The following is a 27863-nucleotide window of genomic DNA, read 5'->3' on the forward strand; positions in this document are numbered from 1 at the left end:
TGTGTGTGTGTGTCTCCCTCTCTCTCCCTCTCCCTGCCCCCCCACTCCCCCTCTCCCTTTAAAAAAAAAAAAAGAAGAAGAAGAAATTTGGAAAAAAAAGAGTTCCAGCATATATGCCATCTGTTCAGTGAAGCCACCCCAATACTCTTGTGGCCAGAACTAGCAAGCGCAGAAGAGAGTGGCATCCCTTTTAAACCTCCCTAGAGCCCACATTACATTGCACAAGGTCATCAAGCTCTTCATGGGTAAATCCTACATCTATGACCACAACCCACTAGACTGGAACTCCTTCAGATTAAGGGTCATGTCATTCGGTTTCTCTCCTAAAAATGGCAGCAACAACTATACCACATGCTAGACACTCCACAAGTGTTTGCTGAGTTAAAATGAACAGAACAAAAACACCAATGGAGGTTGACATTTTCATTTGTTTTATACTGATGTTTTCTCATTATATGATATTCTTTCTACATTAATGGTGTATCTTTAAAATTCCCTCATGTGTAAGTATAAAATATAGTCTGAATACAATGAAAAAGGGAGCAAGAGAAAGAAAGGAAAAAATAAATTACTGGAAAAACCCCATTAGAGAATCTGATGGTACATTCTAGTCCTAACCTTTACCTCAGCCTCCCATTTGTAACACTATTGATCTTCTGAGGAGTTTGTTTTAAAGCATATCTCTGAAGGTTATATTAGGCTTAACAAGTAGATTTCTACGATGACAAACTATCTACCTGCTCCTTGAGGAGAGGCTTAAAAGAGAATTCCTGATGACATTCCAATGTAATTAAGATTTGGCTTATCTTTTAGATGACTGAGGCTGTCTACCTCATCTAAATTAGTCTAGACATGAATCTTGCTTTTAGTTGTCAACATATGCCCTACTTTCTCAAATGTTTTAATTTCTTAATTGACAGTAGGCAAAAGACATCTGTGTAACCAAGCGTGTCTTACATGGAGAAGCCAGAGGTGAGAAGGGTGCATCCATATGAGTCATATTTGTCTTTGCTAGCCTTCTGTAAGTCATGAGCTTCTGATCAGTGTATGTAATGAGTTAGTTCTAGGCATCTACAGCAGAACTCAAAATTCGAGGTTCTTCGGTCTGAGAGTGGCCATCAGTAAGTAATTCATGTACTGCCAACAGAGCATGCCGAATTGCCCCAGGCTTCAGCAGTTTACAGGGAGTACAGATCATTAGAATCTGGTTGGGCTCCATTTTTGCTTATGCTTCCATCATAGTTTGTTGCTACTGATTTTTCTGAAGGCACAGAGGCTGTGTCTGCCTACTCAAGGGATGGTTTAGGCACATGATCAGGCCCTATGAGAAAAGAGCCTCATTGGCTTATGCCAAATTTTTATGTAACACCGGTGGTACCCAAGATAACTGTACTTGGTAGATGATAAACAATGATTTTTGGTATTGTCATGCATTCATTTTAATGTGTATCAAACATATATACCCAGCACGTCAGATCTATGATTTCCTATATATCATTACTCAAGACAAGGCCCATAATAATGCTGAGAAAACCCAAATCCCTGTCTGTAATACACAAATAACAATTTTTTTGGAAACATTAACTACACCAAAATTTGATTCCTTCATGACATAAAGTAGGTAACTTACTTAGATTAATTAATTTTATCATTTAAACCTATCATTTCACCTTCTGGTATAACAAAGCAAAGTATCACAAACTATTCAGCTCTAGATCAAGATAAGTAAATATGAAATCTTCAGTATAAAAAGTTTTGGAGTGATTATCAACTCAAACGACTTGCACACTTAGATTCAGCAGAGGTCAAATAATTTCCCCCTAAAATATACTGTATGCAGTAAAAAAAAAAAAAAAAAGAATGGGAAATAATATAGTTAACCTACATCAGCCATAAATTTTGTTCCCAGCTATATAAAGAAGCACAATAGTCTTTTTCTAGTTTAGTAAAAATAGGAATACATTTCTAGGAGGTATTTTTGTAAACATGACTCAACTGAGTGGCTATATTGCTGAAACAAGTAACTATTATTTCTGATATTCATTCACAAAAAAAATGAGGAGGCCTCATTGCCTTATTTTTGTTCTCCTCTAGTGCCTTCCAGCGTCACGGAATAGGAAGCTCCACATTCTCCACCTTCTTCCTATGCACTGAAACTTGCACACGTGAGCTTTCTGTAATTCTGGATTTACAGAGTTCTTTCCCTAGGACCTTACACACACTACATCCTCTGCCAGGAACTTTATTTCCCCTCTCCCTTCTTATCTTAAGATATCACCTTAAATTCATATATTTGTTTTAACGTTTATTTTTGAGAAAGAGTGCGTGCGCAAGTGGTGGCGGGGGGGGGGGGGGAGGGGGGCAGAGAGAGGGAGGCAGAGGAAAGGCCAATGCAGGACTGGAACTCATGAACCTTGAGATCACATGACCTGAGCCAAAGTCTGCACTCAACTGAATGAGCCACCCAGGTACCCTTCAACTCACCTTCTTTTATTTTATTTTTTTAATGTTTATCTCTGAGAGACAGAGACAGAGTATGAGCAAGGGAGGGGCAGATAGGGAGACAAAGAATCCAAAGCAGGCTCCAGGCTCTGAGCTGTCAACACAGAGCCCCACACTGGGCTCAAACCCACAAACTATGAGATCATGACCTGAGCCAAAATCGGTCGCTTAACCAACTGAGCCACACAGGCGCCCCCCTTCAATTCACTTTTTTAAAGAGATTTCCCTACCATGCTATTCAAGAAGATCTCTTCACTCTGTATCACTTCCTCTCTCTGCTTTTTGTTCATTTCTGTTGCAAGCAGTAGCAAGGGACTGTTATTTTCTTTAGTTAATTTGTGTGTGTGTGTTTCGTTCTCTCCTTCCCGTGAATGGAAGTTCCATTAGGGCAAGAACTGCTAGTGTCTGCTCCATCTTTTCTTCCTGTTGGTGGTGCACGCAGTGTCTGCACACAGTAAGGGTCATTATTAAATATTTTTTAGTAGTTTCGCCTCACTGGTGACTTCCTTTAATTATTTTGACTATTAATAATGCACACTGTGACCTTTCTTGAATAAATTCAACTTTCATTGTAATATTAAAAACATAAAATAGGGCAAATCTGGCATCGTCTCTTAAAATTGTTTATATGAAAACCAAACTCAGGGCCCGGTTCTCAGCACTTGGGTTCTTCACCTTAGCTTTGCACTGGGAAAAATATGATTAATCTCTCGCTTACACACACACAGTCATAGCAATTTAAAACCCTAAACTCCAAGCACCATGAGGCATCCTGCTCTTCACAGTCTTACCAGGGAAGTTTTTCTTTCCACACTGTGCTCTTTGATTAATTATCAACTAGCAACTAACCGGTCCTTTCTTCAGGTTTCTTGCTTGAAATCTATTTTTCTCTTTGACATTTACGTTTTTCTATCTTCCTTAGGTCATTTTTCCATCTATCATTTTCTCTTCCATTTTACCCAGGAAATGAGTCACTTGAAGACTTTTACCCTCATCTTCCAACATGTGTGAAGGAAAATGTTTAATAGCTCAACGTGCTTGCTTCATTCTCTCTTTCAGGCTCCAGTGATGTCCTCTGATTTACGAGGTGTGCATTTTTGTTTAGAGGAAAGGTTTCATTCTTCACAAAATCCTATCATTCCAACTATCACCACTGAATACATTCATTGTTTCATCAACTTAACTTGTTCAACACCTGCAGCAGGGTAGGCTCTGTCCTAAGGAATAGCAGAAAACAAACTATTAAGTCCATGCTTTCATGGACTTGAAGCTGGGCAAGGACCTTCAAGTTAGAACATATGTTCGTGTGTATTCACGCATGTACACACACATCCAATCACATATACACACATGTGTCTTACCATATGCCTGCTGAAATGTGGGGATTCCATACAGGAGAAAGGGAGAGAATGTATACTGAAATACCTTCAGTAATACTGGTCACATTATTACCCTAATTAACTATATCTAAGAATTAATATAAATACAAGAATATCCAAAAAATCAAGAATATACTATAGTATCTCTAGGTTCCAGGCACATAAAATCAAGTTAGGAAGTAGAGACCCAACCAAGGTCATTTATTTAACAACATGACCAGATTTCTTATCATGGCATACTGCCTTTGAGAGGGGAGCTTCCTCAACTCTGTCTCCAACCTCAATTCCAACTACTAGGAAGACTCTATGCTTTAAGTATCAACACCTTTCTGGAAGATGCCATGTCTTTTCACCATCTCATGCCTTCACAGAGGCTGCTCCAAGTTTCTGACATTCTATTGCTACCTTTACTCTTCTTCCCTCAAGACCCAAGTCAAGTGATAATACTCTGGTCAGATCCTGGTTCATAAAGATTCTCAATCAAAGTTGTTAACTGAATATCTAAGGATGCCATGAATTCTACATCAATAATGGAAATGCCTAAGTCATCCAGGTTCAATGTCAGAGAGAGAGAGAGAGAGAGAGAGTGAGAGACAGAGAGAGAGCGAGTGTGCATGCTAAGGGTAAGTTCTCAGAAGGAAGAGACTATTTTTAGCGTAGAAACAACTTGTATGCCAGAGATAGAAACCATCTGAAAGCAACACGACAAGGTTAAGATACGTATATTTATTTTCTTCATTCTTAATATTTGTCTTCTCCCTAAAATTCATGATGAAATTACAATAATAAGTTTCATTTGTACTGAAGTGTCACTTCTGCTATCTGTAGCATATTTATTGAGGAAATGATTTGAAATGTTAGGTTTGTGACCTTTGTTTCCTTCTTGGACAAAAATTTTTTTTTGCTCCACAGGTAAGTGAATTTTCTAGATTAAGGCCTTCTGATTCATTATTGATAGGTTCAGTTATGGCTCTGTTCATTGTTAACACCCTTCCAGGTTATTTATAAAGCAAAACTACAGAATAAACCTTAACATTTTAAATAATGCAGCCCATTTTTAATATACTTGCCTCAACACCATTAGCCTAAAATGCTGAAGATGCCAATATTTATTTATCACAAAACCAACCACATGAATAACTTATATAACAGAAAGTCACAAAGTCATCTCAATCACCTAAAGGTAAAAATTTATAAAAGTAGAGGCAAATTGTTGCATGAGTTGGGTCAATGTGTTCCTATCATTCAGAAAACACTATTTCTATTAGCAAAATTCATTTTATGTCTATTCCAAACATTCTCTCCTTAGACTTACAAAAGCTGCATGTTTTGTGCTTATAGGGAAAATTCTAGTCCAAGCAAGAGTTCTCTTGCTGTAAGGTTAAGAGACCTAATTTGAGTCTTGGAATTGCCCCTAAGTGTGTAACTCCCTTGCTAGATGACTCTGAATATGTTGGTGGAGCTGCTGACTTTTGGCTTTATTATCTACAATGTGAAGACAAGTCTGGATGGAAGTCAGGAAATCTTGAGTCTGTTTGTACAATTCTAGAATTCTGTAAGGGTTTCTGTAAGCTCCTCTGGGCACCTAGGAAGTAATTTCATTATCTTCAGAATTTCTCCCAGGTTTGGCCAAGACCTAATCTCCTAGGCCTTGGGCAGGTTACCTAAATCCCAGGTCACCATGTTATTAAGTGATTAATAAAATAAAAAAGTGGGGCGCCTGGGTTACTCAGTCGGTTGAGTGTCCCCTTCCTGAGTTCAGCTCAGGTCATGACTTCACAGTTCATGAGTTTGAGCCCTGCTTCAGGCTCTGTGCTGGCAGTGTGAATCCTGCCTGGGATTCTCATTCTCTCTCTCCCTCCCGCTTTCAAGCCCCTCACCTGCTCGTGCTCTCTCTCAAAATAAATAAATTTAAAAACTTAATTTTTTTAAAATTGTAAAAGGTAATATCCTAACTCATACAAATTCAAAATAAACACTTGTAAAGGACTTTAAATTATTTATTAATGAGGAAGCCATTAAAATGTTACCAGCAGAAAAATGATGACTTCATTTACCTAGCTCAACCAGAATTCTGAAATGCATTTATAATAATGTGAAAAACTATCCTTCCACAGGAAAATAATTAATTGCATTCCATCAGATGGTATTCATATGCATGCCTATGGACAAGAATAATTTGCTTTATAAGCAATTTTCTACAAATGCTATTGTAAAATAGCTCAAAGGTGATGTAAAGTGGAAATTACCCAGCAAGATGAACAAGACATTAGACTCAGTATTCTTTGGCATATATTGCACAATTTTTCCATACAAAGATTCTCCAACCTAATTAGAAAACCATATCCCTTTTCTTGTCCTAAGTTATGCAGTCACCTTCTACACTTTCAGGCATTTGTTCCCTATTAATATAAATACTGTTGGAAATTTCTGAGTTTTCAGATAGAAAGAATCTTCATTTCATTTAAAGCACTTCTTTTCAGTTATTTTAGATACAGAAACTTTTGTCCTACCAAGCTGTCAATCATATAAAGGGGGAGCTTCCCTGGTTAAAGTTGGGTATTTTGAGAGTCTATCAGAAGCTTCTCAAACTCTTCCCTTATTTACAAGGCACTTCCCAATGTTAGAAACTTATCTAATGATTTGTGTCCCTCTCTTGTGAGATATACATCAACTCAAACTCATTCAAAGTGACCTGATGTCTATGAGATATTTAGGCTTCTGTTTAGCCTCTGTTGAAAAGGTTAAAAGGAAATTATAGTAATTATCTCATAATGTTTCTGTAAGAACTTCCAAATTTTAAAGAATATAAATAGCCAAAAAGTAGAGATAACCCAAACATCTATGAAGATGTGAATAAACAAAATGTGGTACATACTCCACTGGAATATTATTCAACCATGGAAGGAAACATAATTTCTTCATACTCCATACAGATCAGTCTTGAAAACACCATGCTAAGTGAAATAAGCAAGACACGAAAGGACAAATATTGTATGATTCTATTTCTATTAGGTATATAGAATAAGCAAATTCATAGAGATGTAAAGTACAACAGTCATTACCAGGGATGGGAATAGGGATTTATTTTTAAGTGAATATAGAGTGTCCGTTTGGGATGATGAAAAAGTTCTGGAAATGAATAGTACTGATGGCTGCAAAACACTGTGAATGTACTACATGTCACCAAGATATATACATAAAAAGGAATAAGTTGAGTATAGCTTTAAATTCTGACTCATAAAAAGAAGTGTATAAGAAGTATATCATCCTTGCTGAAATTTTATTTTCCTTACTAGTATTAAGTCTAAAAAGGTGCACACTGCCAGTTAATCACAAACTTCCTGTTAACAAAACTAGATTTTATGATATGCTATATAAACATTAACCTTTTCATTCCAGATCTCAAGGACCTATAAGACAATAATAAAAGATGCATTATGCCTACCCAATATTGCAACCTACTATATAGATATACTAACCAAGGCAGTATAGTATTGACAGAGGGATAGACATGGAAGTCAATGGACTAAAGCAAGAACCTAGAAATAGTTTCACACAAATGTGCCAAACTCATTTTTTTTTTTTGCAAAAGTGAAATAGCCACTTAGTGGAGGAATGATAACCATTCTACCAAATGCTTTTGGAGAAACTGGACATCCCTAAGCAAAAATGTGAACTTCAATCTAAACCTGACACTTTAAATTAACAAAATTAAGTCAAAATGGATTACAGATTTAAAATAAAGAAGATACAGTTTAGAAACATTATAAAAGAAAAATTTCAAGATTTATGGCTGAGGTATTCTTAGACTTGACATAAAATTATGATCTCTAAAAAGAAAAGTTGATAAATTAGACTTTGCCATTTTCACTTTGAAAGCCCATGTAAAGAGGATGAGAAGATAAATTATACATTGGGAGAAAGGTTTTGCAACCACATATCCAACAAAGGAACAGTATCTAGATTAAACAAATAAAACTTCCCAATCTCAACCTTAAGATAACAATCCAATTAGAAAAAATGTAAAAGACATAAAGAGACAGTTCAATAAAGAACACACATATTTCAAATAAAACATGAAAAGATGTTCTAATTCATAATCATCAGGGAAATTCAAACTAAAACCCATGAGGCAGCACTACGTACCAATTAAAAAGGCTCAAGTAACAAAATTACAACACCAAATTCTGGCATGATTGCAGAGAAACTGGATTATTCACACATTACTGGTAAAAAATGTAACATAGTAGAGATAATCTAATAAAGACTAAGGCAAGTTCTTTCCATTTTTTAAATTTTATTTATTCATCTATAAATTCATTCATTTGTTTTAGAGGCAAAGAGAGTGGGAGTGGGAGAGAGGGGCATTGGGAGAGAGAGAGAGAATCCCAAACAGGCTCCAGACTAAGCACAGAGCCCAGCACATAACTTGATCCCATGACCCTGGGATCATGACCTGAGACAAAAACAAGAGTCAGACACTCAGCCAACTAAGCCACCCAGGTACCCCAATGGCAAGTCCTTTTCAAATTAACATACAACTACCATACAGCCTAGCAATTACACAATTGGGTATTTATCCTAGAGAAATGAAAACTTATACTCATGTAAAATCCTGTGCATGAATGATGATAGTATCTCTATTTCTAATAGCCAAAAACTGCAATGAGCCCAGCTGCCATTCAAGAGGTGAGCAGCTAAGCAAATGGTTGTATATACCTAACAACAAATATCACAAAGCAATAAAAGAAATAAACTATTGATACACATAACAAATTGGATTAATCAGAAAGGCTTTATACTTGGTGAAAAAAGCCAGCACCCAGAAAAATTTATTTAAAGAAATAATAGCTGAAAATTTCCTGAATCTGGGGAAGGAAACAGAAATCCAGATGCAGGGGGCACAGAGAGCCCCCAGTAAAAACAACATGAGGCGGTCCACACCAAGACATAGAGGAATTAAAATGGCAAAAGGTAATCATAGACAGAGAATTTTAAGAGCAGCAATGGAAAGGAAAACAGTTATATACAAGGGAAACCTCATTATGCTATCAGCTGATTTTTCAGCAGAACCTCTGTGGGCCAGAAGAGAGTAGCATGAGACAAACAAGGTGCTAAAAGAAGAAAACCTGCAGCCAGGAACACTTTATCCAGTGAGGCCATCATTCAGGAAAGAAGGAGAGATAAAAAGTTTCCCAAACAAAAGTTAAAGCAATGTATGACCACTGAACTAGCCCTATAGGAGATGTTAAAGGGACTTTTTGAGTAGGAAGAAAAGACCATAAGCAAGAGTAAGAAAAGTAGAAAGAACAAAAGCAGTAAAATTATGTGCATCTATAAAACCCAGTCAAGGAATTTAAAAAATGCATGAATTTAAAGTATGACATCATATACCTAAAATATGGCAAGGATAGGAGTCAAGAATGAGTTCAAACTTAAGTGACTATCAACTGAATATAGACTGCTATATGCATAAGATGTGGTATACAAACCTAATGGGAGCCACAAGTAGAAACCCAGTAATAGGTATGCAAACAAAGAAGAGAAAGGAATCCAAGTATATCACTAAAAAAAGCCAGCAGACTGTGAGATAAAAGAGCAAGAGAATAAAGCAACAGAGAAGAGCTACAAAAACAACCATAAAACAAGTAACGAAATGACAATAATTACATACTTATCCATATAACTACTTTGAATGTAAATGGACTAAATACTCCAATCAAAAGACATAGGGTGGGCCGCTGGGTGCCTAAATTGGTTGAGTACCCGACCTTCAGCTTAGGTCATGATCTCACGGTTTGTGAGTTCAAACCCCACATCAGGCTCACTGCTGTCAGCACAGAGCCTTCTTCAGATCCTCTGTTCCCCTCTCTCTGCCCCCACTCTTGCACTCTACCCCCCCCAAAAATATTAAAGAAAAAAAGACATAGGGTGATGGAATATATAAAAAAGCAAGAACCATCTATATGCTGCCTTCAAGAAACTCATTTCAGACCTAAAGACACCTACAAATTGAAAGTGAAGGAATGAAAAGTATCTGTCATGAATATGGAAGTGAAAAAAAAACAGGATAGAAATACTTGTATCAGACAGAATAGACTTTAAAACAAAGACTGTAACAATAGACAAAGAAGGATACTATATAATCATAAAAAAAATCCATTAAGGTATTACAATTGTAAATATTTATGCACCCAATATGGAACACCCAAAAACATAAAGCAGCTAATAACAAACATAAACAAAACAATTGATAATAATGCAATGGTAGTGTATACTTCAATATCTCACTTCTATCAACAGATAGATCATCCAAACAGAAAATCAACAACAACAACAAACAATAGTGGCTTTGAAAGACACATTGTACCAGATGGATCTAACAGATATATTCAAAACATTTCATTCTACGATAGCAGAATACACATTCTTTTCAAGAGCACACAGAACATTCTCCAGAAGAGATCACCAATTAGGCCCCAAAACAAGTCCCAACAAATTCAAAAAAGAGTGAAGTCATACCACACATCTTCTCTGACCACATACTGTGAAATTAGAAATCAACTACAAGAGGGGCACCTGGGTGGCTCAGTCGGTTAAGAGTCTGACATAGGTTCAGGTCATAATCTCACAGTTCATGAGTTCCAGCCCTGCGCTGACAGCTTAGAACCTGGAGCCTGCCTCAGATTCTGTGTCTCCCTCTCTCTCTCTCTCTGTCCCTCCTCTGCTCACGTCTGTCTGTCTGTCTGTCTCTCTCTCTCTCAAAAATAAATAAACATTAAGAAAAAAAGAAATCAACTATAAGAAAAAGTCTGGAAATTACACAAATACATGGAAGTTAAATAACATGCTACTAAATAATGAATGGCTCAACCAATATATCAAAGAGGAAATCAAAAAATACATGAATACAAATGAAAATGAAAACCCAATTGTCCAAAACCTTTGGGATGCAGGAAAAGCATCCCAAACTTCTTAGGAAGGAAGTTTATAGTAACACAGGCCTATCTGAAGAAGCAAGAAAAATCTCAAATAAACAACGTAATCTTACATCTAAAGGGGTTACAAAAATAGTAACAAATAAAACCTAAAATGAGTAGTAAGAAGAAAATAAAAAAAAACATTGAAGCAGGAAAAAAAACCTAAATAGAAACAAACAAAAAACTATAGAACAAATCAATGAAGCCAAGAATTTTTTTTTCTGAAAATATCAACAAAATCGATAAACCTTTACTAGACTCCTAAAAAATTTTTTTCTTAAAAGACAGAGGACTCAAATAAGCAAATTCAGAAATAATGAAAGAGGAGTAAGAACTGACATCACAGAAATACAAACAATTACAAGAGAATATTATGGGGGTGCCTGGGTGTTTCAGTTGGTTAAGCATCCGACTTCGGCTGACGTCATGATCTGATGGCTTGTGAGTTCAAGGCCCACTGTGTTGGACAGTTCAGACCCTGGAGCCTGTTTCGGATTCTGTCTCTGTCTCTGGCCCTCCCCCACTCATGCTCACCTCTCTCTATTTATCTCTCTCTCTCTCTCCCCCTCTATCAAAATATAAACATTAAAAAATTAACAAATTGGACATCCTTTAAGAAATAGATAGATTCCTAGAAACATATAATGTCCCCAAAATGAATCAGAAAAAATAGAAAATTTGAACAGACCAATAACCAGCAATGAAATTGAATCAGTAATCAACAAACTCCCAACAAACAAAAGTCCAGGACCAGAGAGTTTTGCAAGCAAATTCCACCAAACATTTAAAGAAAAGATAACAGCTATTCTTCTCAAACCATTCCAAAAAATAGAAGAGGAAGGAAAGTTTCCAAATTCATTCTACAAGGCAAGCATTACCTGATACCAAAACCAGGTAAAGACACTACAAGAAAAGAGAACTAGAGTTCTCTCAGAGTATCTCTGATGAATGCAGAAGCAAAAATACTCAACAAAATATTAGCAAACTGAAGCCAACAATACATTAAAAAAATTATTCAGCACAATTAGGTGGAATTCATCATGAGATGCAAGGGTGGTTCTGTATTTGCAAATCAATCAATATGAAAATCACAACAAGAGAAGGATAACAACCCTATGATCATCTCAAGAGATGCAGAAAAACATTTGACAAAGTGTAACATCTACTCATGATAAAAACCTTCAACAAAGTAGTTTTAAAAGGAACATACCCCAACATAATAAAGACCATATAAGAAAAATACACCACTGACGTTATACTCAATGGTGAAAAACCAAGAGCTGTTCCCCTAAGATCAGGAACAAGAAAAAAATGTCCACACTCATCATGTTTATTCAACATAGCACTGAAAGTCGTAACCACAGAAGTTGGGTAAGAAAAAGGAATAAAAGGAATCCACATTGATAAGGAAAAAGTAAATCTTTCACTATTTGCAGATGACACTATATACAGAAAACCTGAAAGACTCCACCAAAAACTACTGAAACTGATAAATGAAATGACAGTATATTCTGGTACACCCCATGACTAAGATTTAAAAAACGTAGCCATTGACAGTCTTTGTTTGTTTAATTTTAGTTGGTTAACATACAGTGCAGTATTGGTTTCAGGAGAATTCAGTGATTCATCACTTACATACAACAACCAATGCTCATATTAGTGCCCTCCTTAATATCCATCACCCATCTAGCCCATCTCCCACCCACCTGCCCTCCATCAACCCTCAGTTTGTTCTTGATCATTAAGAGTCATCCACAGTTTTAGTAATATAATCCCTGTATAGTCATTTAACCAAAAGAAACCAACTAAAGACACAACTGTACTTAGAGTTTGTAGTAAGTTGAAATGGAAGGTGAGAGTATGTGTGGTAGGGGCAGAGTAGGGAGCAGTCATGGTAACAATACCAAAACTTCACCTAATTCAGCAATCAGTAGAAAAAAATTTTAAACGCCAGTATATTTTCATATTTTTAAAGACTACATAAATAAAACAAAACAAAGTATTGGAAATGAAGCTCTGTGGGGAATGGGGGGAAGGGTACATTAGGACTAGTCTTTTTAATTATAAGGCCTTTAGCACCACTTTGTTTAACAATTTATACATCTTACTTTAGTAACTCAGTATTTCAAAAAATAAACAGTGCATATACTTTTTAAAATTCAGAAACCACACAAAAACTTCAATGTACCCCTAAAATCCTGCTACCTGGAGGGTCCCAGAGCTAAAACTTGGGTCTGTTTTCTAAAACGATGGTGTAGGGGCACCTGGATGGGCTCAGTTGGTTAGGCGTACAAGTCTTGATATAGTCTCAGGCCATGATCTTATGATTTTGAGATCGAGCCCCATGCAGGGCACTGAGTGTGGAACTTGCTTCAGAGTCTCTCTCTCTCCCTCTCTCCCCCACTTTTTCACTCTCACTCAAATAAATAAACCTTTAAAAAAATGATGATATAAAGTTACAGAAAAAAGGAATAGCTGATTGCACCAAACTCAAAACATTTGATCATAGAATTTAAAATCTTCTTTTGGAAACCAGTCTTAACCTTCAAGCACTCTTTTGGAAACACTAACATTACAAGTGACATTGCTACTGACACTGGGGAAATCTTGGCAGGAATTGAATTGAGTAACTTGGAAGGGAATGACCCACAGCTGTCCCTGCCTAGATGTATCCAAATTTGACCATTAAACATGAGAAAAACAGAGGATTCACTAATTGAGAATGATCATCAACAATCTACCTTAGGGTCACATTTGTGGAAGTTAATTCAGTTTGATTAAGCCTCCAAACCATCACTGTTGAGCTTGGAGCAGTATTTCACATGCCTGCTATTTCTCTCTAATGGATTACATTGTGACTTATCCTTTTTCGTCTTTTAAATTCAAAAATGGTACATATTCATGTCTTACACCTAGCCACTTTTACATCCTATCTTTAAACTGTTCCCACTTACACCAAAGTCACTATACCCTAATAAACTACCTACACAAATAACGGGTCTCACCACAGAAATCTCATCTTATTTTTCAAGTCGTTTATAAAGATACTGGTTGTGCTTTTGCACAGATGACCATGAATTTAAAGTGCAGTGAAAATGTGCCATTCTTTTTTCTTTTAACAGATTTTTGTCACCTCCTTGCCATTAGTTGAAGAATGACCTAACTTATCTGCTAGCCTTGGGTTTAAGATGTTAATTTCAGTACTTAATGTTCCTATCAATGACCCTGTAATGTAGAAACTATTTTATTCCTGCCTACCAGGGCAGACATTTCCTTGCAGGAAGGGTAACTTTAGTGAGCACTTGCAGGCTTTGGGACCCTTTCTAAGCATGTCCCATAGTCCTAAGAATGAAAGTGTGGTTTTAACAATACCAACTCAACAAAATGCAGAAGAAGCAGCCTGCTAACATTTTCTATTACATTTGTACTTGATTGATACCTGGGGCTATTGTATAAATTTCCATAATTTATGCAAGCAATGCTAAGTAAATCACACAACAAAAACAATCATATTAATGATATAATAAATTCTCAAACACTGGTTTCTTGGCACCAATTTTTGTGTAAATGGAGATGAAAATGTACATTTAAAGATAAGTATATAAGAACACATGGATTAATATGTTCTATTATTAAAAAGGTACTCCATCACCCCAGAAAAGATATCCATTGATAAAATGAGAAGCTATTGTTCCACTGACACTCAAGATAGGGAAAGGAATTGGAAAGAAGATAAATATACCTACCCCTAAGCTACTTCACCTAATAAGGCACAGTTTAAAAACTGGGTGCCTGGGTAGTTCAGTCGATTAAGCATCTGACTTCAGCTCAGGTTGTGATCTCATGGCTCATGAGTTTGAGGCGTGCACTGGGCTCTGTGCTGACAGCTCAGAGCCTGGAGCCCTCTTCAGATTCTCCCTCCCTCTCTGTCCCTCCCCTGTTCAAGCTCTGTTTCTCTGTCCTTCAAAATAAATAAAACATCCCAAAAAATTTAAAAAACCAAATTGTACCTGGAAGGACATTAACCAGAAATACAAGAATCTTATCATCACAAAGGTCCTATACAGAGAATGCATTTATTTAGTTTCTATCATAAATCATTTCAGCACATTTAGAACACACACAATTTTACCCAAATTGAGAAATCTAGATGTAACATTTCATTTTGTGGGCTGGGAATATATTATACCTTTGGGGAAATTTGTAACACACAGGGTATCATATGATGCCTATACCCCCTACTGCACCCCTCCTCTATGCTTTTTTTTTTCATTTAGCCCAGAGAGATAGAAATTAAGTTCAACAGATTTTCCTAATCAAAAACACAAAATGGCTGGGCAAGGCAGCAGCAAAGGTTTCCATTCAGGGGCTCTTTACAATTCAAGCCCACAGACTGCTAACCTCACAGAGGCTTTCTCATACACCCAGCAAATGTACAGTCAGAAATATACAATCAACCCTTTTCTATTGTTTTTGTTCATTCTGGGAGAAAAAATGATTATCTTAAAATTACCATCTTTATACTCATAACTGTCTTTTTTGGCTCCAGACAAACATAGCTAGCTACTGATTCAATAGACACCTTGAACTCAGCATACCCCTAAAATTTAACTCATGAGCTGTTCTACTCAAACCTAGCCCTCTTCCTGTATCCACCGTCTTAGTAAATGACAATCTCCAAAATGGAAGGCTGACGGTCACCGTAATTTCTCCACTCCCCAAAACACTGCCCACAATTAAAGCCATTCACTCACTCTGTTCTCTACTTGCTCATTACTCAAGTCCAGGTTAGACCACTAAGACTCATGTGGACTATTACAGTAGGCTTCTAACTGACGCTTCTTGCTTGAAAGACTTTCCATAGCTTTTCATTGTTCCTAAGAAAAAATCTAAAATACCAGTGAAAACTGATTGCCTTTGTGTGATCTGGCCCTTGCCTACCTCTCCAGCCTCATTTTGGGCCACCCTAATTTACTGTGTTCCAGATACAGGATCCTCCTTTCTGTTCTTATATTCTGCTAAGCTTACTCTTTCCACTGCTATCTCCTTGCCCCAGTACTCTAGTGAACCTCTCTTTTCTCTCTCTCCTACCATGTAAATCTCACACCTTCTTTTTATTTTTTAATGTTTATTTTTAAAAGAGAGAGAGAGAGCATGCACAAGCAGGGGATGGGCAGAGAGAGAGGGAGACACAGTATCCAAAGCAGGCTGTAGGTTGTCACCACAAAGCCTGACACGGGGCTCAAACTCACAAACTGTGAGATCATGGCCTGAGCCAAAGTCAGACACTTAACCAACTGAGCCACCCAAGTGCCCCAAATCTTACACATTCTTAAGCACCCATTAAACCAAGGGCCATTGTCTGGTATCCTGAGACATGACATACTTCCCATGTTTATGCTGTGAGACCCTCTACTATTCCTTCTCAGAGACTCTACTTAGTTGGAGTTCTGTATTTGACTGTTTAAGGTCTCTACCTTCTGTTATACCTAGAGGTTAAATATTTGGGACTTTGGTGGACATACGGTCTCCATTTATACTATTCAACTCTGCCCTTGCTATGAGAAAGCATCCAAAAACAGTAAGTAAACAAATGGGTGTGTATTTCAGCAGCCTTTTGACCATAATTTGCCCATCGTTTCATTGGATGATATAGATTCCAGAAAGGCATTGGGCATGTTTGTAGTGTTTAGCTTTGTACCTCAGTACACTTTGTAATACCTGGTATACAATCAACATTCAATATATAAATATTGGACGAATCAATAAGCCAATGGAAGAATACAAATTTGGATCAACATTAACCAGTTATGAGGGTGTAACTATATTTGCTGTTCTGTTTTTCATCTCTAAGAAAAGAAATTATAACGTAATTGTCTGACAAAGGAGGTTGTTCTTAAGTGATCAATTGATGATGCACGTTTGCTCTTGATGTCCCTGACAATCCCAGGATAACTCAAGACACAGAAGGTTAAATAATTAGTGGGGCTGCCTGTACTTGTACAGAAGGTCTCCTAAACAGAACAGGAAGTTTTGAGACGTATGGCAACTAAAGAGAGAACCCATGTTCCAACATTCTATTTTCACTGAGCAGGAAAAGTGACACGAGCTATTAAAGTAATCTTCCTTTGTGAACCACTGGGCTGAGCCCAGAGATAGTAATCATAAAAACCATAGCTCCAACTAAGAATTAGAAAGACAATCATTCCAAAGGAAGGCTGAAAACTTCAGTAGTAGCCAATTAGGTACTTGAGCTTCACTTAAAAGTTTGGTGTTGTGTTTCTTAGTGTTTTTTTTTTCTCCCCAGAGGAGAATAATTCTGGAGGCTTACAGTCAAGATGATGAATTGAGCAAACACAGGTATATCCATCCTTCTCAATTAAAGCTGTTTTGAGGAAATACATAGCCAAGTTCAAAGGCAAAGAAGCAAACAATCTTTGTAACACTGTAGATTCAGGTAGTCTTGCCACTGTCAGGGAAAGAGCACCCAGCATGCTGTACAAACCTGAGGCTGAGGAAGGGGATATTGCTGGAAGGAATAGTGACTGGAAATTTTCTGAAAAGCAGCCAACTTCTTGTAGCCTGAAACAAATTGGTTCCCCAGAAATATGTGGCAAAAGAAAATCCTCGACCATACCAAGTAACAAGTATGAGCACATACGTTAATTGGGGCACATGCCAAGTAAGAATGACGGCACATTCATTAATTATCAAGCTCTGGAACTGGAAAAGATACATATATATTGGGTCATACTTGATGAAACCTAAAGGGTCATGTGAAAAGGGAATGAGGAAATTATCCCAAGTATTCCCAAGGAAAAAACTTCACATTAACAACATAAAATATACTCCACAGAATCAATAAACTGGGAAATTTATAACTGACAAACTAGGGAAGTCTGGGTGTCTTAGTCGGTTGAGTGTCTCACTCTTGATTTCTGTTCAGGTCATGATACTAGGGTTGTGGGATCAAACCCTGTGTTGGGCTCCACAATGAGCATGGAGCCTGCTTAAGATTCTCTCTCTCTCTGCCCCTCTTCCACTCATATACACTCTCTCTCTGTCAAACAAACAAAAATTAAATTAAATTATAATTGACAAACTGGAATACAGAACAATCCAAAAGAGATGTTTAAAATAAGTATGTCTCATGAAGGCAAAAATATAATCCATATAAAGGATCTTCTGAAAGAAGGTAGATACAAAAAATAATAATAATCAAGGATAAATAATACAGAAAAGATAGTCATTGAAATAAAACATTCAATAACTGAAACTGTAGAGATGAGGAATAAATTACTATAATGAAAAAACAAATCACGAGTCTCTCACAATGTACCACAAAGTTACAAAGAGATTGGAGGGATGAAAAAGAAGGTAAGAAACACAGAATCTAAAGAAATTCCTGAAAAAAAAATAGTGAGAGTGTGAGAGAAATATATAATTACAGGATAAAATTTCTAATAACTGAAAATATAATTCTTCACACTAAAAGTTCATCTTGAATTCCAAGAATTTTTTTTTTAATTTTACTGAAACATGAAAATGGTTAGCAATAAGGCCTTAACATTTTGATGGAGAAAAATGTCAGTACTCAGAAACCAGTGCCTGGGGTAGTGAAACTGAAATGAGACCAAAAAATAATAATACTTCCACAGTGCCAAGGAAATGTATTTATCAACTTGAAATATCAACCAACTAGCATCAAAATGAAGATGTTTTTAGATATAAGCGTAAGGTATCCAAAAGAATTTTCTATACACAAATGTGTACTGAAAGGATTACTAAAAGATCCATTTCAGGAAGAGTAAAAATGATTCCACAACTAGAAGATCAAGGGAAAAAATTAAGAGTGTGAAAAGAAAATTATGTAAAACATTTAAGGGAGAAATGATACCAATTGTCCATAATCTCTTCCAGAAAATTAAACAGAGAGATTACTTCTAACTAATGCAATGAGGCCAGCACTACCCTAATTGAAAGACAAATTATAAACCTATGTTCCTCATGAACATAAGTGCAAAAATCCTCAACAAAATATTACCAAATTAAATCTAACAATGTGAAAAAAAAAAGACTGTACACCATTACAAAGTGGGGTTTCTCTCTGGTATGAAAGTCTAATTCAATTTTCAAAAATTAATATACTTCATCATATCAATTGGCCAAAGAAGAAAAAACATATAATCCTATCAATATACACATAAAAATCATAAAATGAAATGTAGTACCATTGCATGATAAAAACTATCAGAAAACTAGGAGTAGAAGGAGCTTCTTCAAATTGGTTAAAAAAATCCACAAAAAGCCAACAGCTAACATCACACTTAATGTTGATAAACTAGATGCTTTCTTCCTAAAATCAGGAATGAGATAAGAACACCCCTTCTCAACACCTCTGTTAAACATTGTGCTGAAATTCAATGGAAAAAGATGATCTTTCCAACAAATGAAATTAAAAATAAACATAAGCAGGAGCAAATGGATGGCTCAGTCAGTTAAGCATCTGAATTTGGCTCAGGTCATGGTCTCATGGTTTATATGTTCAAGCCCCACGTTGGGCTCTTTACTGACAGTTCAGAGCCTGGAGCCTGCCTCAGATTCTGTCTCTCCCCTCTCTGCACCCCCCATCTCAAAAAATAAACATGAAAAAAAAATTTTAAAAATAAATGTAAGCAGACCTGAAATCTATGTACAATAAAGTAGAACCTAAAAAACAGGTGGAAAAAAGACTTGTTAATTAAGATTTCAAGGGAGGAGCCAAGACAGCAGAAGAGCATGGAAGTTTTCTATGTGTCTCATGTCCATGAAATACAGCCAGACCAACAGTAAACCATCCTGCACACCTAGAAAACTGACATGAGGATCAACACAACAATCTGCACAACCTGAACCACAGAATTCAGCAGGTATGCAGAGTGGAGAGGTAAACTTGGGGAGAGAGAAACCAAGGAGGACAGGGAGCCACTTTTGCATGCAGAGAGAGGATGGAGACAGGGGATTGGGGAAGAATGTGCGAAAAGCACCCCTCCCCAAAAGCAGCTGGAGACAAAGTAGAAAATTGGCAACAACTGCAGGGACTAACAGGGGAGAAAGGAGAAAGGAAAGGGTTTAAATTCCATTAAGACTGTAAACAAGGGGAGTGCAGAGAGTCTGCAACTCCACAGCTTGATACCTGGCTATGCTCTGGTGGGAAGGGCAAATCCCCAGGAGCAGAGTAGGGTCTGGGAGGTTCTCCGGCTACACAGGGAGAAGCGGTTCCACTGCTGGAAGGACATTTGGTAGAAGCTGTGTGGCCACCCAGGCCCAGCACCAGAGAATGACCACATTCACTTGTGCTAGAACAATGTTGTTGGGGGTGAAGCCTGGTGCCAGATATGTGTTGTGATTTCCCACAATCCCTGAGGCGCTGCTGCTATGCTGTCCCACAAACTTTTTCTGGGGTGGGCTGGCACCCAATTGCAGTCTCTGGGCATTGGCAGCAGCACGGTCCCATGAACTTTCATGGGTGTGGCCAGCCTTCAGCTATTGCTTGGTGAGACCCTCCAAGGGCTTCAGCTATTGAGGGTGAGACCCTCAATAGGGCTGAGCGGGTCAAAGCCACAGTCCCTTACAAGTGGGGGACAAGGGAAGGGAGCCGCATCTGAGACAAAACTCTGGAGGGAGGTGCTACCTGGGGCTTGGTCATGGATGGAGTGGAAGCAGGGAGTGGATGGAAGCTGAAGATGAAGGACAGGGGCACAACTGTTGACTGGGGAGAAAAGAGTTACGATACAAGAGACTGGGTACCTGGGTGATGCCATTTTCACCGCTCCCGGGCATACACATACACACCTACAAGCACCACAACAATCCACCCCAGTAAGCTAGCAGCGCCCTCTAGTGGAGAACACAGCCGATACACTAAGCCACATCCAACTGGGCCAACCTTACTGTTCAAGAACGCAAGTCTCACCACCTGCTTAGTTTATGGACTATAAAGTGTTTCACAGTTTTTTTAAAGGGAAAACAAAGTAATTTCAGTCATATTTCAGTCTGTTAGCTGGTCCAAGTATTCAATTTTCCTTCTTTCTTTGCTTCTTTCTTTCTTTTTCCACTTTTTCATTTTTCTTTTTCTTGAATACAGAAAGAAAAACTTCATTTTTATTTTCAACTTTTATTAAAAATATTCTTTTTTTTTTTTTTTAATTTTTTTTTTCAACGTTTGTTTATTTTTGGGACAGAGAGAGACAGAGCATGAACGGGGGAGGGGCAGAGAGAGAGGGAGACACAGAATCGGAAACAGGCTCCAGGCTCTGAGCCATCAGCCCAGAGCCTGACGCGGGGCTCGAACTCACGGACCGCGAGATCGTGACCTGGCTGAAGTCGGACGCTTAACCGACTGCGCCACCCAGGCGCCCCTAAAAATATTCTTTAATTTTTTTCTACCATATTTTTTACTTTTGTGTAACTTTTTCAAATTCTGTTTTACTTCCATCATTTCATTTTAGTCTATTTCAGTGTATTCATTTTTTCAAACTTTCAAATGATATCCTTTTTTTTCTTTTTCCCTTTTTCTCTAATATACCAAGCCACCTTCAATACCTAGACTAACACACACCTAGGATCTAGCATCATTTATTTGATTGTGTGTGTGTGTGTTTAATCTTTTAATTTTAATTTTTTTAAGTTTAATTTTTTTAATTTTAATTTTTTCTACCTAATTCCTTTTCTCCCTTCAAATTGACAAAACGAAGGAATTCATCCCAAAACAAAGAGCAGGAAGAAATGACAGCCAGGGATTTAACCAACACAGATACAAGCAAGATATCTAACCCAGAATTTAGAATCACAATAATAAAAATACTAGTTGGAGTCGGAAACAGATTAGAATCCCTTTCTGTGGAGATAAAAGAAGTAAAAGCTAGTCACGATGAAATTAAAAATGTTATAACTGAGCTACAATTTCAAATGGATGCTGCAGTGGCAAGGATGAATGAGGCAAAACAGAGAATCAGCTACATAGAGGACAAATTAATGGAGAATAACAAACCAGAAAAAGGGAGATCAAAGCAAAAAAGTACCATTTAAGAATAAGAGAAACCAGTGAGTCATTTAAAAGGAACATCAGAATCAGAGGGGTCCCAGAAGAGGAAGAGAGAGAAATAGGGGTAGAAGGGCTATGTGAGCAAATCATAGTGGAAAACTTTCCTAACCTGGGGAAAGACTCAGACATCCAAATCCAGGAAGCACAGAGTACTCCCATTAGATTCAACAAAAACTGATCATCAACAAGGCATATCATAGTGAAATTCACAAAATACTCAGGCAAGTAGAAAATCATGAAAGCAGCAAGAGAAAAAAAGTCCTTAACCAACAAGGAAGACAGATCAGGTTTGCAGCAGACCTATCCACAGAAACTTGGCAGATCAGGAAGAAGTGGCAGGATATATTCAATGTGTTCAATCAGAAAAATATGGAGCCAAGAATATTCCAAGAATATTTTATCCAGCAAGGCTGTCATTCAAAATAGAAGGAGAGATAAAAACTTTCCCAGACAAACAAAAATTAAAGGAGTTTGTGACCACTAAACCAGCCCTGCAAGAAATTTTAAGGGGGACTCTCTGAGGGGAGAAAAGATGGAAAAAAAAATAACAAATAAGACCAAAAGCAACAAAGATTAGAAAGGATAAGAGAACACCACCAGAATCTCCAACTCTACAAGCAACATAATGGCAATAAATTCATATCTTTCAGTACTCGCTCTAAACGTCAATGGACTCAATGCTCCAATCAAGAGACATAGGGTAACAGAATGGATAAGAAAACAAGATCCATCTATATTGTTTGTAACAGACCCACTTTAGACCTAAAGACACCTTCAGATGGAAAGTAAGGGGATGGAGAACTATGTATCATGCTAATGGTCAACAAAAGGAAACCAGAGTAGCCATACTTATATCAGAAAATCTAGACTTTAAAATATAGACTGTATCAAGAGATGCAGAAGGGAATTATATCATAATCAAGGGGTCTATCCACCCAGAAGACCTAACAATGGTAAACGTTTATGTGCCAAATGTAGAGGCACCCAGGTATATAATTAATCATAAACATGAAGAAACTCATTGACAGTAATACCATAATAGTAGGTGACTTCAACACCCCACTCACAACAATGGACAGATCATCTAATCAAAAAATCAACAAGGAAACAATGGCTTTGAATGACACACTGGACGAGATGGATTAACAGATATATTCAGAACATTTCATCCTAAAGCAGTGGAATATACATTCTTCTCCAATGCACATGGAATGTTCTCCAGAATAGACCACAAACTGGGACACAAATCAGCCCTCAGCAAGTACACAAAGATCGAGATCATACTGTGCACATTTTCAGACCACAATGCTATGAAACTTGAAATCAACCACAAGAAAAAATTTGGAAAGGTAACAAATACTTGGAGACTCAAGAACATGCTACTAAAGAATGAATGGGCCAACCAAGAAGTTAAAGAGGAAATTAAAAAGTATATGGGAGCCAATGAAAATGGTAACACCACAAGCCAAAACCTCTGGGACGCAGCAAAGGCGCTCTTAAGAGGAAAGTATATAGCAATCCAGGCCTTCCTAAAGAAGGAAGAAAGATCTCAGATACACAACCTAACCTTACGCCTTTAAGAGCTGGAAAAAGAACAACAAATAAAACCCAAAACCAGCAGAAGACAGGAAATAATAAAGATTAGAGCAGAAATCAATGCTATTGAAACCAAAAAACCAATAGAACAGATCAATGAAACCAGAAGCTGGTTCTTTGAAAGAATTAACTAAACTGATAAAGCACTAGCCAGTTTGATCAAAAAGAAAAAAGACCCAAATAAATAAAATCAAGAATGAAAGAGGAGAGATCACAACCAACACAGCAGAAATAAAAATAAGAGGATATTATAAGCAATTATGTACCAATAAAATGGACAATCTGGAAGAAATGAACAAATTCCTAGAAACATATACACTACCAAAACTGAAACAGGAAGAAATAGAAAATTTGAACAGACCCATAACCAGTAAGGAAATAGAATTGGTAATCAAACTTCCCCAAAAAACAAGAATCCAGGGCCAGATGGCTTTCCAGGGGAATTCTACCAAAAATTTAAGGAAGAGTTAACACCTATTCTCTTGAAGCTGTCCAGAAAATACAAATAGAAGGAAAACTCCCAAACTCTGAGGCCAGCATCACCTGGATTCCAAAACCAGACAGAGACCCTGCTAAAAAGGAGAACTATAGACCAATTTACCTGATGAACATGGATGCAAAACTCAACAAGATATTAGCCAACCAGATCCAACAATACATTAAAAAAAATTATTCACCACAAACAAGTGGGATTTATACCTGGGATACAGGGCTGGTTTGATGTCCACAAAACAATTAACGTGATTCATCACATCAATAAAAGAAAGGACAAGAACCATATGATCCTCTCAATAGATGCAGAGAAAGCATTTGACAAAATACAGCATCCTTTCTTGATAAAAACCCTCAAGAAAGTAGGAATAGAAGGAGCATACCTCGAGATCATAAAAGCCATATAAGAATGACCCAACGCTAATATCATCCTTAATGGAGAAAAACTGAAAGCTTTCCCCCTAAGGTCAGGAACAAGACAGGGATGTCCACTCTTGCCACTGTTATTCAACATAGTATTAGAAGCCTTAGCCTCTGCAATCAGACAACATAAAGAAATAAAAGGCATCCAAATCAGCCAGGAGCAAGTCAAACTTTCACTCTTCGCAGATAACATGATAGTCTATACGAAAAACCTAAAAGATTTCACCAAAAAAACTGCTAGAATTGATTCATGAATTCAGCAAAGTTGCAGGATATAAAATCAACAGACAGAAATTGGTTGCTTTCCTATACACCAACAATGAAGCGACAGAAAGAGAAATCAAGGAATCAGTCCCATTTACAGTTGCACAAAAAACCATAAAATACCTAGGAATAAATCTAACCAAAGAGGTGAAAAATCTATACACTGAAAGCCATAGAAAGATTATGAAAGAAATCGAAGAAGACACAAAAAAGTGGAAAAAGATTCCATGCTCCTGGATAGGAAGAACAAATATTGTTAAAATGTCGATACTACCCAAAGCAATCTATGTATTCAATGTGATCCCTACCAAAGTAACACCAGGATTCTTCACAGAGCTAGAACAAATCACCCTAAAATTTGTCTGGAACCAGAAAAGACCCCAAATAGCAAAAGCAACCTTGAAAAACAAAACCAAAGCAGGAGGCATCACAATCCCACACTTCAAGCTATACTACAAAGCTGTAATCATCAAGACAGTATGGTACTGGCACAACAACAGACACTTAGATCAATGGAACAGAAGAGAGAACCCAGAAATGTACCCACAAAAATATGGGCAACTAATCTTTGACAAAGCAGGAAAGAATAACCAGTGGAATAAAGACAGTCTCTTCAACAAGTGGTGCTGGGAAAAGTGGACAGCAACATGCAGAAGAATGAACCTGGACCACTTTCTTATACCACACACAAAACTAAACTCAAAATGGATGAAAGACCTCAATGTAAGACAGGAATCCATCAAAATCCTCAAGGAGAAATCAGGCAAAAACCTCTTTCATCTTGGCCACAGCAACTTCTTACTCAACACATCTCTGGAGGCAAGAGAAACAAAAACAAAAATGAACTACTGGGACCTCATCAAAATAAAAAATTCTGCACAGCGAAGGAGACAATCAGCAAAACTAAAAGGCAACTGACAGAATGGGAGAAGATATTTGCAAATGACATATCAGATAAAGGGTTAGTATCCAAAATCTATAAAGAACTTACCACACTCAATACCCAAAAAAACAAATAATCCAGTGAAGAAAAGGGCAAAATACATGAATAGACACTTCTCCAAAAAAGACATCCAGATCGGCAACCGATACATGAAAAAATGCTCCATATCACTCATCATCAGGGAAATACAAATCAAAACGACAATGAGATACCACCTCACACCTGTCAGAATGGCTAACATTAGCAACTCAGACAACAGATGTTGGCGAGGATGTGGAGAAAGAGGAACCCTTTTGCACTGTTGGTGGAAATGCAAACTGGTGCAGCCACTCTGGAAAACAGTATGGAGGTTCCTCAAAAAATTAAAAATAGAACTACCCTACCACCCAGAAATTGCACTACTAGCTATTTATCCACGGGACAGGTGTGCTGTTTCAAAGGGACGTATGCACCCCAATGTTTATAGCAGCACTATCAACAATAGCCAAAATATGGCAAGAGTCCAAATCTCCACCGATGGATGAATGGATAAAGAAGATGTGGGGTGTGTATGTATACATACATACACACACACACACACACACACACACACACACACACACACACAAACAATGGAGTATTACTCGGCAGTCGAAAAGAAGGAAATCTTGCCATTTACAACTATGTGGACTGAACTGGAGGGTATTATGCTAAGCAAAATTAGTCAGTCAGAGAAAGACAAGTATCATATGACTTTACTCATATGAGAACTTTAAGAGACAAAACAGATGAACAGAAGGGAAGGGAAACAAAAACAATATAAAACAGGGAGGGGGACAAAACATAAGAGACAAATATGGAGAACAAACAGAGGGTTGCTGGAGGGGTTATGGGATGGGGATAGGCTAAATGGGTAAGGGATATTAAGGAATCTACTCCTGAAATCTTTGTTGCACTATATGCTAACTAACTTAGATGTAAATTTTTAAAAATTAAATTAAAAAAATAAATTAAAAAAGAATTATTAACAATAAAAAAAGATTTCAAAAGCACATACCCTAGGAAAGCAGTAATAAATTTGACTACATTAACAGGAGACACTTGTACATATCCAAGTTCACCATGAGCAAGGTGCAAATACAAGTAACTAACATGAAATTATTATGACATGCATAAGAGCTAAAGGATCAGTATCCAACTCTTTAGTTCAGAATTAACACATTTAGATTTTCTAGTACCGTTCACAATCTGATCTATATTGTATGCCATCTGAAGGCTGCTACAGCATTGGCTGAGTCAGATTGTTCAAAGATTGCTCTTTCAGACCAAGGCATTGTGGGATCCTCTAGAAAGGAACACTCATATTTGTAACTGTACAAAGTTACATTCCTCCCTAACACTGGCCCCACACCACTGGGAAAAAAAGACCGTAGAAGAGAAAGAGAGGAAGTTGTGTTGGGTGGACCCTTCTTCATCACTGATATCATAACACCAACAATAGTGCTGGCCAAATGGAGGTAGCTTCATCCCAAGGTAAGAATGAACTAGAAACTGTGTTGCTCTTGTCTTTCAGGGTTGGGACCCTGTTTATTATTTTCCTTGCAGCATTGCTTATAAAAGACTCAAGAAAGCTACTTGAAATAGTTTTATTATCCTGATAAACTGAAGCACTTAAAAATTAAAAAATCCCATCCATATCAGTAAATAGCACCTCCATTCTTCTAGTGTCTCTGGCCAAAAACAATGAGTCATCCTTAATTACTCTGAATTCCAGAATGTGTATAGAACACTTGGAAATCAGTAATATAAAACATATGTAGCCAATGAGAAAAGAGATGAAAAGTAGAAACCAGAATAGCCAATAAATCATAAAAAGTCATCCAACCTCACTAATAATTGAAGAAAGTCATTATTAATATAACTGCAATTGTACTCAATTCACCAAAATGGTAAAAAGTGATCTGGCTGATAATGTCAAGTATTGGGAAGGTCTGGAAAAAAAAATGGTCCTCTCAGATACAGCCAGTAGAACCATAATTGATACACTCACGTAGAGAACAATTTGACAATCACCAGTCAATTTAAGTACGTGTATATCACACACCTCAGTTTAGCAACTGCACCTCTGAGTGTATACCTAAGAGATCTCTTACACATGTACACCAAAAGACATACATGAAGAAGCATTTCTCCTTAATAGCAAAATCAAGGGAACA

Source organism: Prionailurus viverrinus, chromosome A1 (genome assembly GCF_022837055.1).
Source record: "Prionailurus viverrinus isolate Anna chromosome A1, UM_Priviv_1.0, whole genome shotgun sequence".
Taxonomy (NCBI): Eukaryota; Metazoa; Chordata; class Mammalia; order Carnivora; family Felidae; genus Prionailurus; species Prionailurus viverrinus.